The sequence below is a fragment of the Camellia sinensis genome, chromosome 10 (genome assembly GCF_055761805.1).
Source record: "Camellia sinensis isolate YWXY chromosome 10, ASM5576180v1, whole genome shotgun sequence".
Lineage (NCBI taxonomy): Eukaryota > Viridiplantae > Streptophyta > Magnoliopsida > Ericales > Theaceae > Camellia > Camellia sinensis.
The window spans coordinates 79,246,905-79,260,849 of NC_138970.1; the positions used below are offsets into that span (position 1 = coordinate 79,246,905).

A 13,945-nucleotide genomic window follows, 5' to 3' on the forward strand; every position below is an offset into this window, starting at 1 on the left:
CCCCAAAACTTTTCTTCTCTTGGGGTTTCAAGAGTGTAGTTGTAGTCGGGATGGGAAAGGGGCTTCCAGCGGCCTCTAGCCTCCCTTCACCTCCTCTTTACCCCTCTTTTCTCTTCACTTTTGTCCAATAACTTGGAAGCTTTGGCTTTTTATCCTCTCATTCTTCTGTGAGATGTTTGTTTCCCTTCACTTTAACTCTGCCTGTGGTCTTCGCTGGATCCGCCGTCTCTCCTCTTCTCCGCCTCCTTTTAGCGTCATCTATCATCGCCAGACCTGCCGCCTTCTCCAAGCCTACCAGACGCCGCTTCCCTTTCCTTGCTCTGCCTCCTCCTCCTCCGCCGGATTCACTATCGCCGCTGCTAAAGCTTTGGTTTGTGGGTTTGTCTTTTACCTTTTGTTTTTCTGATTTTCTATAGGTTTGTTTTGCTGTTATGTTTGTTTGTGAATCCATCGGTGGTGATGTTAAACTTACCTTCTCTGTGGTTGGGGTCTGTAATTTATCTCAGACATGCTCTATTGCCGAACTTTTATGATCAACTCTACTTTGCAATACGAGCACGAACACAAGATGTGCGTCTGAATATTTTTATAGGTTCTTTCCTATATGCTTCTTGCTTTATTTTTCCTTTGTTTGATGTAAGTTTTGGGTTGGATAGACTCTTGTAAGTATTGTTTGGCTTTCCTTAATGGATTTTTCTTCAAATTAAAAAAAAAAAAACCAAATGATGAATTAATGAATTTATTAAACATGGAGTTCAATCACATACCTCAATACCATGAAACAAATGACCTCTAAGGTCATGTTTGTTTGGACGGAGTTGATAAGGGGAGGTTGTGATCCATTGGACTCTTAATCTTGGAATATATAGTCATTGGACTATTTTGTTAGAAATGATGTGTGTCCTATATTTGTTTTATTATATAATTAGATGTCTAAAAATGACTATTCTATTGAATCTAATGTTTGATTGAAATATTATGAAGAATGATAAATGCTTAATAGATTATTTTACTCTTTTAAATTGTTTACTTAGTAATAGCAATACTAAATCTGTATTTAATATTTTAATTATTTTTGGTAGATTAAATAAAAATTATTTTATTTTATGTTATAAAAATTAAATGAATTTATTTTCTTTAATTAACTAAATTAAATAAATAAAAAATCAATAAAAATTTATGTCATTTTTAAAATAAAATTTTAAATAAATTTATTTTAAAAATTAATAAATAATGAAATGAAATAAAAATTAAATAAAATATCAACAAAAATTTAAAATAAAACATCAATAAAAAATCTATAAAAATTTATTTAAAAAATTAAGTAAATAAACATCAATAAAATTAAATAAATAAATTTATTTTATTTTATTTTTTAATTGAGATTTTTTTATTTCATTTTAATAAATAAAATATTAATGAAATCAAATATATAGAGGGTAAATGTGTCATTTTATAATTTAATCCTATGGGATTCCAATCCCACTATTTCTATCTCACATCCCCTAGGATACAATGGTGAGAACTTCTAGGCCGGATTAGGAGTCGGGAGCTTCTATTTACACACACCAACCCACTCTATACACAAACTTAATGAAGAGGATGTGCAAAAAGTGTAGTAAGGAGGATGTGCAAAAAATGTATATTATGTGTGCAAATAGAAGCTCCCTTAGGAGTCCCATCGGACTATAAATCGCATATATGTTGGACTATAGGGGATATGGGATAGAAATGGTGGCATTGAAATCCCAAGGGATTAAATTGTAAAATGACACATTTACCCTCCAAATATTTGATTTCATTATGTATTGTATTTACTAAAATAAAAAAAATATATAAAAATCTCAATTAAAAAATAAAATAAAATAATTTTTTTTATTTAATTTTTATTGATGTTTATTTACTGAATTTTTAAATAAATTTTTATAGATTTTTTTTATGGATGTTTTATTTTAAATTTTGGTTGATATTTTATTTTATTTCATTATTTAATTTTTATTCATTTTTTATTTAATTTCATTATTTAATATTTATTATTTTTTAAAATAAATTTATTTAAAATATTATTTTTAAAATAACATAAATTTCTATTGATGTGTTATTTATTTAATTAAAAAGATAAATTTATTTAATTTTTAAAAAATAATATAAAATAATTTTTTATTTATTATAGCCAAAAAAAATATTAAAATGTAAAAGAAAAATTTAGTATTATTATTATTTAGTAAACAATTAAAAATGGTAAAATAGTCAATTGAATATTTATCCTTCTTCATAATATGAGAAATTTTACTTACACAACATATTTATCCCGTTACACCCTCCATTTGAGATTTTTTTTTTTTTCAATGTTATTCTTGCATGAAATTACCTTTAAGGACAAAATATAAAAATTAAATAAATTTAATTATCTTTTTACACCCATTACACTTCAATCCCTACTTTTTTTTTTCTTCCATTCCAATTTCTTCTTCTCTACTATACATCTATTTTCAAAAAAGGAGAATTATAATATTTTGATCATAAAATAAAGCAATGAACAAATAAATGGTGACGAAGGACTAGCAAAAAAGTACAATTATGAGTTTTTTTCTTTGTTATTTTTTTAATTTTTTTTTAAATTTTTTTAAATTTTATTTATTTATTTATTTGTTTATTTATTTTTATGTTTTTGTTTTGTTTTTTAAGAGGAATGTTTAACTTTTGTTCGGTGTACCAAAACCAAACAAAATCAAATAACCTGGAATCAAACTATTGAACAAAAAATACATATCCGGTAATCCACTACCGAATAAAAAATAATTATTCAGTAATCTACTGCCAAACAAAAATTACATGTCCGGTAACTCACGGCTAAACATTTTAAGTATCATTTTTCTAACATTTTTATTTTTTCTGTTTTGAAGGATTATGTTTCTATTCATTGTAGTAAGACTAGTAGTGTATTTTTAAGTACAGTTATGAATTCATTACAGGCGAGATTTGTTAGATTTATCTGCTTCCTAGTCATGTAATACCTCTGAAAGCAAGTAATTAGATTCGTTTTCATCACCTGTGTACTAATGTATGGGAGAAAGTATATACTACTCGTGTTGATCAATTTCGTACGCTTGTCAACCCTGATGTAATAACTATTGAAAATATCAACATAGATATATTATGATAATATCTCAGTGTGTTTCTATAAATGTTTGTATTAACAAATTTGAAGATATTTGTATTGAAAAATTTTATGAATGTTTTTATGGATGTTTGTACACTTCATGTTTTTATAGGTTCTTGATGTTTTGAGGAAAATAAATCTGTAAACGTGTAGCACAGATGCTGAAAAATTTTAGTTTGTTTGGTAATATGACATCGGAATAATCTAAATTATTTGATCATGTATAACTGAATACGCCCATCATAAATTTAGAAAAAAAAATTAATATTTTAAAAAAAGTGAATCTGTAAATATGCGACAACAGATGGCTGGACAAATATAGTTTGTTCGATAATATAACACTAGAGTAATTCAAAAAGAATAAGTGCAATGAGAAAAATCTATAATTGTTTGAAAAGGGTTCAATTTAGGGTTAGTTTTGGTATTATAAATGGTGTAATGAGAATTTCAACTATTTTTAGGGATTTTTGGTAATAAGTCCCTCAATTTCAAACTTTTTTGCCAAAAGGACAAGCTAAAAACATTTAATTCATTAAGGACAAAATTCAAAATATTTTAAAAACATGACAATAATACCCTCAACTTCTATCATTTTCTTACATTACCACAACCACCATTGACCATTGTTTGGCATCATTGACCATCGCCGGCCACCATTGATCACCTCGACCGGCGACAATTTCCGGCAACCACTGCTGGTCAGCGAAAATTTTCTGGCAAGATTCTCTGGTGACAGTAAAATTTTACTCTATTAGATAGTAAAATTTTACTCGGTTAATTTAGACAATAAAATTTTGCTATTTACTTTAAACATATAAATAGTGAATTTTTCCATTGTTATCACTAACTACTACACTTACTATAATTATTACCATTATTCATATAGATATTAAATGAGAAATAAGTCAAAACGTTGAATTAATAATGTTAACAAAAATTTAACTCTTACATAGAGTAAAATTTTACTCTATATTAGAATAAGATTTTACTATTTCGCTATTGAATGTACTAAAATAACATTTTCATTTGAGATCTCAAAATCAATATTCAAACTGATAATGACAAAAAAATGTACTAAAATAAAAATATATGTATATAGAGAGAAAGAGAAAAAGATAGAGAAATAGAGAGATAGAGAGAGCACACATATTGCCTCAGATCTGGTTCAAACTAGAGTAAACTTTTATTATCTGAAAAATAGAGTATCATGACGAGACAAAGAGAAATAGAGGGAGGGAATATAGATATAAGACGATAGATTTCAGATTTGATGTCGTCAATCTCATATCTGAGGTCTCGGAGGTGAAGGGTGATGATGGTGGATGTCGGTCATATAGTGGTATTGAATGACGCTGATGGTTGAGACGGTGGTGGTGGCAGTGACAAACGGTGCCAGTGGTTGAGATGGTGGAGGTAGTGATCATGGTAGTGATAGTAGTGGAGATAGTGGTAGTGATAATGAAAACAGTGGTGGTGGTGGTAGAGGAGAGAGCTCTTATAAAGAGATAGAGAGAGAAAGAGTTTAGAGAGAGAGAGAGAGTAAAAACAAACTGAAGGAGAGAAATAGAAGAAAGACAGAGAGAGTGCGTGGGTGTGAAGGGATAAATTTATCACACAAAATATAAATTTGAAAATTTTTGTCATTCTTGCAAGATTTTTTTATTTTGGAGGAGTTTATGAGCAAAACAATTAGAGTTTGTCCTTTTCAAGAAAAATGGGCTATGGGAATGAGTTATGGCAAAACATCCCTTATTTTTTAAAGGTGTAATGAGAAAATAGATGTAAAGAGACAAAATTGTGGTGCAAGTAGAATTTCTTCATAATATTTCAATCAAACATTGGATTCAATAAGATAGTCTTTTCTATATATCTAATCTCATGAGAAAACAAACATGTGATATACATAATTTTTAACTAAATAATCTAGGTACTATATATCCCATGATTAATAGTCTGATGTATTACAATGCCCCTTTATTCAGTCCGTTTATGGAATCTATTGTTTGCTTGAGAATTTGTAGGGCGGAAGTGTAACGACCCAATCTTGGCAAGGCAAAACCCTGCCAAGAGGGTGCACCTCAAACGCTATAGCACCTTTACATCACAATTCCTGTATAATCCTTACATCACATCACCACATCACCAAAAGTGCATAAGACCTTTCAATTGCCCAACATGTATGAGATGATCTATTCAAATACAAAAAAGTATTATCATGCTACAAGATAGTTCCCAAGCATTTCCTCCCCAAAAATAATACATACTATTTACGAATCCATCAATACATCCAACTTCATGAGCAATTATTTACAATCAACCTCCTTCATAAAAAAAAAATAAAAGGTAAACTTACATCCTAGAATGACCCTAAGCAAAACCTCAGCTACAAGATGCCCACCTTTGATCCTTCAAAAAAAATTCTAGTCTTCCGAGTTGAGGCGAGCCAAACAAAAGTCTATGAATCTGAAAAAAAAAATTATTTAAAAAGAATGAGCTAAAGCTCAATGAGTATACCAATACCATGGAGTTATAAAACTTGCTCCTTCCAATTGGGTTCAAAATAAAGATAATAAACATAAGAGATTAATTAGACTGAAATTTATACAAAATAAAAATAAAAAAAGATGAAATATAATTTTCATAAAACGTTATCAAGATTTTTCCAAGGAATCTCATAAGGCAAAAAAAAAAAAAAAAAATACATTTGAATAATGAAAGTAAACAAAAATACAACTTTTCAATACATCTTTTCTATCATACGAACCACTACATAGCCTTAGGGTCGCGTTACCTCGCGACATAGGTGGTGACGGTACCGTTACCCAAAACATAACCATAGGAACATAACTCATGTCATCGTAGCACTTCAATTCTTGTTTCAATGTTTCGGTCCTCGGGACCCCTTATCCATACAACGACCCTTATGGTCCTTAAAACATTTCGGTCCCCAGGACCCCAAAGCATTTTGGCCCTTGTGGCCCCGAAGGCTATATTCGGTTATATGATCAATAAAATAAATACCCTCAAATAGCGTTTCATTGTCATTCAATCATCATCATCATAAAATTTGAAGGACTCAAGTTAAATAAATTCTCATAAAAATTAGTGCTTCATTATACAAATGAAATCATATATTTATTTAAACTCAATCATTGGTCTCAATAGATTTATAGATTTTTTTTTTATACATATATCATGATGAAATGTATCATTCGCTTCCTTTAATTCAAAATTATCTTCAAACTTTGTAATAAAGATAGAGGTAAGGTAATTTCCATGGTAAGTATACTCACCTCCAAAAATAGCAAAAGTGTAGATTGAGACTCTACAAATTAATTCCCAAGAGGTGTAGAGACGCCTTCCTCCAATCCTAACAATTAATAAAATAGGACCTAAAATTAGGAAAAAGCTTTCAATAAAAAATTACAACATCTACAAAAATGATCCTAAATAAATTATGCTAAGGAATGACAAGCTAAAGAACTCCTCCAATTTCAAGTCACCCAAACAAATAACTTATCCAATCTCCACAACACCCATCCTTTGTACATCTTTGAGTTAGTAACTTTTTAAATATCCAATCAATTTATATGCACAATACCACCATCAATTAACTACAAAAGTCAAAAATCAACATTTTTCATAAACTCAACAACTTAAGTAAAATCTCTTCAATCATTTATAAAATTCCTCCATAGAACATAGAGATACCCAATCCGCCATTTATAAAATTAATTTCAACATATAAATTTCCTAACACCAAAATCCCCAATTTTTACATCACATTCAAACCCTAGATTAACCCAAAATCTTAATATCCAAAACAACCATCAAATTGATCATTTTTCAACATGTAAAACATTCATAGAAACTAATTGAGAGTATAAAATTCAACAATCAAACCCCAAATCATAATAGATCTAAAATACAAAAAAATTTCGTCATCTCTAACTCAAAATATGTAAAACTTTAAACTAAACTTTTAGAGAAAGATTCTTACCAATTACAAGCCTCTAATCCATCAAGAAAATAAACCCCATGCTTTGATTCTTCAAAAGATTAAGAAAAATCTAGAGTTGGTACTTCTATTGTGCTATTTTCGGATGGATTTAAGGAGTGGCCGACCGGACCCTTTTCCGACGAGATAAGGTGGCCGGCGGTGGTGGAGATGGTGGGTTAAGGTGGTGGTGTAAGGGTGGAGCAAGGGTGTGGTGTTTGGCCACCAAGAAGGTAAAGGAAAAATGAGAGAGAATGTAGAAAGAAGTTAGAGAATGATGAATAAAGACAACGAAGAAGAAAAAAAAATCTGCACTTCTCTTTTTTTTTTTTTTTTTTTTTTTTTGTGTTGAAATGGGGTGTTTGGTCACACCTACTATCAAGTTTGGAGTTGGGTTTAGATATCCTAAATGGAGTTTAACATAGGAGTGTGTTTGGCTCTAGATGAAATGTTGGGAATATTATAATTCTACCCCCCCTAAAGGAAAATTTCGTCCACGAAATTTATTTATTTATTTAGTCTAGTTCATACATTGAAAAAGATGTGGATATCGAATTTTCATATCATCCTCCCGCTCCCAAGTAGCTTCCTCCAAAGCATGATTTTTCCACAATCCCTTTACTAGTGGTATAGTCTTGGAACATAGTACTTGATCCTTCATGTCCACAATCTCTATGGCTTCCTCTTCATAAGACAAATCATCCTTGAGTTGGATTGGTTGGAAATCTAACACGTGTGATGGGTCAGGCAAGTACTTCTTCAACGTGGATACATGAAACACATTGTGAATGCGAGATAGATTAGGTGGTAAGGCCAAACGATAAGCAGTCTTGCCAATGCGCTCTAGTATCTCAAATGGCCCAATATACCTTGGACTTAGTTTGCCTTTCTTACCAAATCGCATCACTCCCTTCCATGGTGAGATTCGTAAAAATACATGATCTCCCACTTGAAATTCCAAATCCCTCATCCGATTATCTGCATAGCTCTTTTGTCTACTTTGAGCCGCCTTCAACCTTTCTTGAATAATATGCACTTTATCGGTAGTAATTTGAACAATCTTTGGCCCTAACAATTTTCTCTCTCTAACCTCATCCCAACATACTGGAGTTCTACATCTTCGCCCATATAAAGCTTCATAGGGAGCCATTCCAATACTTGATTGATAACTATTATTATATGCAAATTCTATTAAGGTCAAGTGTTCATCCCAACTACCTCGAAAATCTAGGACACAAGCTCTCAACATGTCTTCTAACGTTTGAATTGTCCTCTCGGATTGCTCGTCGGTTTGGGGGTGAAAAACTGTACTGAATCTCAATTTAGTACCCAAGGCATTTTGAAGACTAGGCCAAAAGTGGGATGTGAAGCGCGAGTCTCTGTCTGAAACAATAGATACCGGCACACCATGCAATCTCACAATTTCATCCACATAAATTTTGCTAATCAATCAAGTGAAAAGTTTTTCTTAGTAGCCAAAAAGTGTGCAGATTTGGTCAACCTATCTACAACAACCCAAACAGAGTCATGCCCTTTCTGTGTGCGAGGTAGGCCCGAAACAAAATCCATGGTGATATGCTCCCATTTCCATTCAGGTATAAGAAGAGGTTGAAGTAAACCGGCTGGGCGTTGATGCTCTGTTTTAATCTGCTGACATACCAAACACCTTGACACAAATTTTGCTATCTCTCTCTTCATATTTGGCCACCAATTACTTTCTCTTAAATTTCGATACATCTTTGTACTCCCGGCATGCATTGCATAAGGTGAATTATGGGCCTCATCTAATATCTCCCTTTTTATCTCGGGCTCATTTGGAACACATAATCGATTTTTAAACATCAACACACCATCTTCTTTAATAATAAAGTCTGACAGAGTACTATCTTTCACTCGAGCTCGGGTCTTCTCCAAAACTGAGTTTTTTCCTTGGGCTTCTCGAATGCGACCCACCAACAAAGGCCTCACTTTAATTGTAGCTAACAAGGATCCTGACTTCCCAACTGCTAGATCAACTCCAATAGATTTTATTTCATGTAAGAAACTAAATTGAATTCCCTGAATGTGAGTTAATCTCCCTGTAGATTTTCGGCTAAGAGCATCGGCCACCAAATTAGCTTTTCCTGGATGATAATTAATGGTGCAGTCATAGTCCTTAATCAGTTCAACCCATCTCCTTTGTCTCAAATTTAAATCCCTTTGTGTGAATAAATATTTCAAACTCTTATGATCGGTATATATCTCACATTTTTTTCCCATATAAATAATGTCTCCACAACTTTAAAGCAAAAACAACTGCTGCGAGCTCTAAATCATGGGTGGGATAATTGCGTTCATGGTTCTTCAATTGTCTAGATGCATAGGCCACTACCTTTCCATGTTGCATCAACACACAACTGAGCCCTTGATCAGAGGCATCACTGTAAACGATAAATCCTTCACCACTTAATGGAATAGTAAGCATTGGGGCATAAGTTAATCACTTCTTTAGTTCTTGAAAACTCTTTTCACAATTCTCCGTCCACTCAAATTTGGTATTCTTACAGGTCAAATGTGTTAATGGTGCCGCAATCAATGAAAACCCCTCTACAAATCTACGATAGTAGCCTGCCAGCCCTAAAAAGCTCCTCACCTCGATTACGTTAGTAGGATGATCCCAATTCACCACAGCCTCTATTTTCTTCGGATCCACAAAAATACCTTCACCTGAAATCACATGCCCCAAAAATACGACACGATCTAACCAAAACTCACATTTGCTAAACTTCGCATACAATTTCCTTTCTTGTAAAGTCTGCAATACCACCTGTAAGTGTTGTTGATGATCCTCTTGACTCTTGGAATAAACAAGTATGTCATCAATAAATACAATCACAAATTGGTCAAGGTATGGTTGAAACACTCTATTCATAAGGTCCATAAATGCGGCGGGGGCATTAGTTAGACCAAAAGGCATAACAAGAAATTCATAATGGCCGTAGCGAGTTCGAAAAGTAGTTTTTGGTATGTCTTCTTTCTTAATCTTAAGTTGGTGATACCCTGATCTGAGATCGATTTTGGAGAACACACATGCTCCCTGAAGTTGATCAAATAAATCATCTATACGAGGCAAAGGATATTTATTACGCACCGTGACCTTATTCAACTGCCGATAGTCAATGCACAATCTCATGGTGCCATCTTTTTTCTTCACAAATAACACAGGTGATCCCCAAGGCGAGACACTTGGCCTAATGAAGCCTTTATCCAATAACTCTTTCAATTGCATCTTAAGCTCTTTAAGTTCCGCTGGGGCCATACGGTAAGGTGCACTAGAAATTGGGGCAGTTCCAGGAATTAAGTCAATAGCAAACTCAATTTCTCGATCTGGGGGTAATCTAGGTAGTTCATGGGAAAAACATCTACGAAGTCACACATAATTGGTATATCCTCCAGTCTTCGACCACTCAATTCAGAGTCAACCACATAGTCTAAGTATCCCTGGCACCCCTTCTTAAGCATTTTTCTAGCGGTAATAGCAGAAATAACATAAGATGGGGATGCATATCGATCTCCACAAAATCTAAATTCAGGTTCCCCAAAAATTGGAAAATACTACCTCTTTCCTATAACAATCCACCGAAACATGGTAAGAAGCCAACCAATCCATTCCCAAAATCAAATCAAAATCAAGCATCTCTAAAGGCAATAAATCCGCTACCATCTCCCCATCTCCCAACTGTAATACACAACCACGATATACCTCCTCAATTATAACACAATCCCCAATAGGAGTAGTAATCGATAAACAATAGCCTAGAGGTTCAATAGGTTTATCAGCATGCAAAGAAAATGATAGAGATACAAAAGAATGTGTAGAACCCGGATCAATAAGTACATGTGCCTCCCTACGGAACACATAAATAATACCTGTCACCACCTCCGGATTAGCCTGAGCATCCCGCTGAGTCAAAGCAAAAACTCTCCCTTGTGAGGTTTGTCTATCGGATTGAACACCTCCTTTATTCTGCTTGCCAAACCTAGTCCCAACCTGACCTCCCCCTTGGCCGGTACCTGAAATTCTATTACTACTAACTCCAGTACTAGCAGATGAAGCGGTTCGTGTGCAATCTCTAGCCAAATGTCCAGGTTGTCCGCAATTGAAGCAAGCTCGTGTATCTCCCAAATTAGTCATTTTAGGAACTGTGTAATCTTTCACCAAATGACCCTTCTGGCCACAACGAAAACACAAGTCGGTACTAGCATGACAAACGCCTGTATGTGCCTGTCCACATTGCTTGCAAACACTTCGAGTAAACTGAGATGATGTCCCACTAGACTGTCCATGACGCTGATTAGAAATGCTTTGGGTTGGGGGGGATGCTCTTTATTTTTTTTGATATGCACTAGAGCTCTTGACTGAACCATAACCATGACTACCTCTCTTTGATGGTCTATTAGATGTGTTCTCATGATGGGATGAACTAAGGTGGCGCTTCTTCTGTTGTTCCGCTAACTCCATTTCTATGACATCTTTCTCAGCTGTCAAGGCTTTATCAACCAAGGTCGAATAGTTAGTTATTCCCAATACTCGGATACGAGATTTGATGTCCAAATCCAACCCATCTGTAAAACGACGACATTTGACCTGCTCGTCATCCACAAACGAAAGGGCAAAACGAGAAAAAGAAATGAACTTAGCTTTATACTGAGCTACAGCCAAATCCCCTTGCTCTAGCCGAATGAACTCTCTCTCTTTTTCATACTGATAGGTAGCTGGAAAGTACTTGTCATTGAAAACCTTAGTGAATTGGTTCCAGGTCAATCCTTCGGTGCCACCTGCCGTAAGTAGGCGTTGCGTGGCCTCCCACCAATATTCAGCCTCCTCCACCAGCATAAAACTAGCAAGTGCAACTCGCTGCCCGTCTGATACTTCCATCATAGAAAATATCTGCTCTACCCTCCTTAACCAGACCTCTGCTTCCATAGGATTGGGCGATCCAGAAAATGATGGAGCCCCCAACTTCTTGAACCTCTAAATTGCAGTGAGGTGGTTCTCTATAGGTTGCACAAATGGCCTAGACTGTGCTGCATTATGTTGTTCAAGGATGTGAGTTTGCCTCTCCGCTAGGCTAGCCACTGACTTTAAAAGGCGCTACACGCTAGGGTCTAAAAATGCTGGAGCTACGTTAGCCCTTGGTGGTACAACTCTATCTGAATGTCCCACTTCTGGATTGGCACTTGACTCTTGAGTTTTCTCATTATGCGATTCATGTTCAATCTCTTCTTCCTGAACCCGAGGTGGAACTTCATTTCCAACACTAAGATGTGGCTCTTGCTCAGCCTCAAGTACTTCCATAAGGGGGCGACTCTTATGAACTTTTCGCCTTGCCATACGCGCCTATATAACAAGACAATTAAAACTTAGAATACTGGATTGCTATTAAACATCATCACTAATCGAATTACTAGCTACAATACCCTATCAACTTTGATTCTAAAGTAACTAGTCTACAGATTCATAACCTAATGCTCTGATACAAAAAATGTAACGACCCAATCTTGGCAAGGCAAAACCCTGCCAAGAGGGTACACCTCAAACACTATAGCACCTTTACACCACAATTCCTGTATAATCCTTACATCACATCACCACATCACCAAAAGTGCATAAGACCTTTCAATTGCCCAACATGCATGAGATGATCTATTCAAAGACAAAAAAGTATTATCATGCTACAAGATAGTTCTCAAGCATTTCCTCCTCAAAAATAATACATACTATTCACGAATCCATCAATACATCCAACTTCATGAGCAATTATTTACAATCAACCTCTTTCATAAAAAAAAAAAAAAGGTAAACTTACATCCTAGAATGATCCTAAGCAAAACCTCAACTACAAGATGCCCACTTTTGATCCTTCAAAAAAAATTCTAGTCTTTCAAGTTGGGGCAAGCCACACAAAAGTCTATGAATCTGAAAAAAAAAAATTATTTAAAAAGAATGAGCTAAAGCTCAATGAGTATACCAATACCATGGAGTTATAAAACTTGCTCCTTCCAATTGGGTTCAAAATAAAGATAATAAACATAAGAGCTTAATTGGACTGAAATTTATACAAAATAAAAAAAAAAAGCTGAAATATAATTTTCATAAAACGTTATCAAGATTTTTCCAAGGAATCTCATAAGGCAGAAAAAAAAAAATATACATTTGAATAATGAAAGTAAACAAAAATACAACTTTTCAATACATTAAGATCTCATGTCCATCATACGAACCACTACATAGCCTTAGGGTCGCGTTACCTCGCGACTTAGGTGGTGACGGTACCGTTACCCAAAACATAACCATAGGAACATAACTCATGTCATCGTAGCACTTCAATTCTTGTTTCAATGTTTCGGTCCCCGGGACCCCTTATCCATACAACGACCCTTATGGTCCTTAAAACATTTCGGTCCCCAGGACCCCAAAGCATTTTGGCCCCTTGTGGCCCTGAAGGCTATATTCGGTTATATGATCAATAAAATAAATACCCTCAAATAGCGTTTCATTGTCATTCAATCATCATCATCATAAAATTTGAAGGACTCAAGTTAAATAAATTCTCATAAAAATTAGTGCTTCATTAGACAAATGAAATCATATGTTTATTTAAACTCAACCATTGGCCTCAATAGATTTATAGATCTATAGATTTTTCTTTTTATACATATATCATGATGAAATGTATCATTCGCTTCATTTAATTCAAAATTATCTTCAAACTTTGTAATAAAGATAGAGGTAAGGTAATTTC

At 34.0% G+C, this 13,945-nt stretch overlaps 1 long non-coding RNA gene across 1 annotated transcript; it reads right to left on the reverse strand.

Moving 5' to 3' along the window:
* Window positions 1-5,329: 5,329 nt before the first annotated feature.
* On the reverse strand, window positions 5,330-7,452 carry LOC145801664 (uncharacterized). The gene is made up of 3 exons (XR_014343298.1): window positions 7,164-7,452; window positions 6,457-6,533; window positions 5,330-5,626 (listed from the first exon to the last, which is right to left on the reverse strand). It is a non-coding gene; the product is annotated as an uncharacterized LOC145801664 (long non-coding RNA).
* Window positions 7,453-13,945: the final 6,493 nt, after the last annotated feature.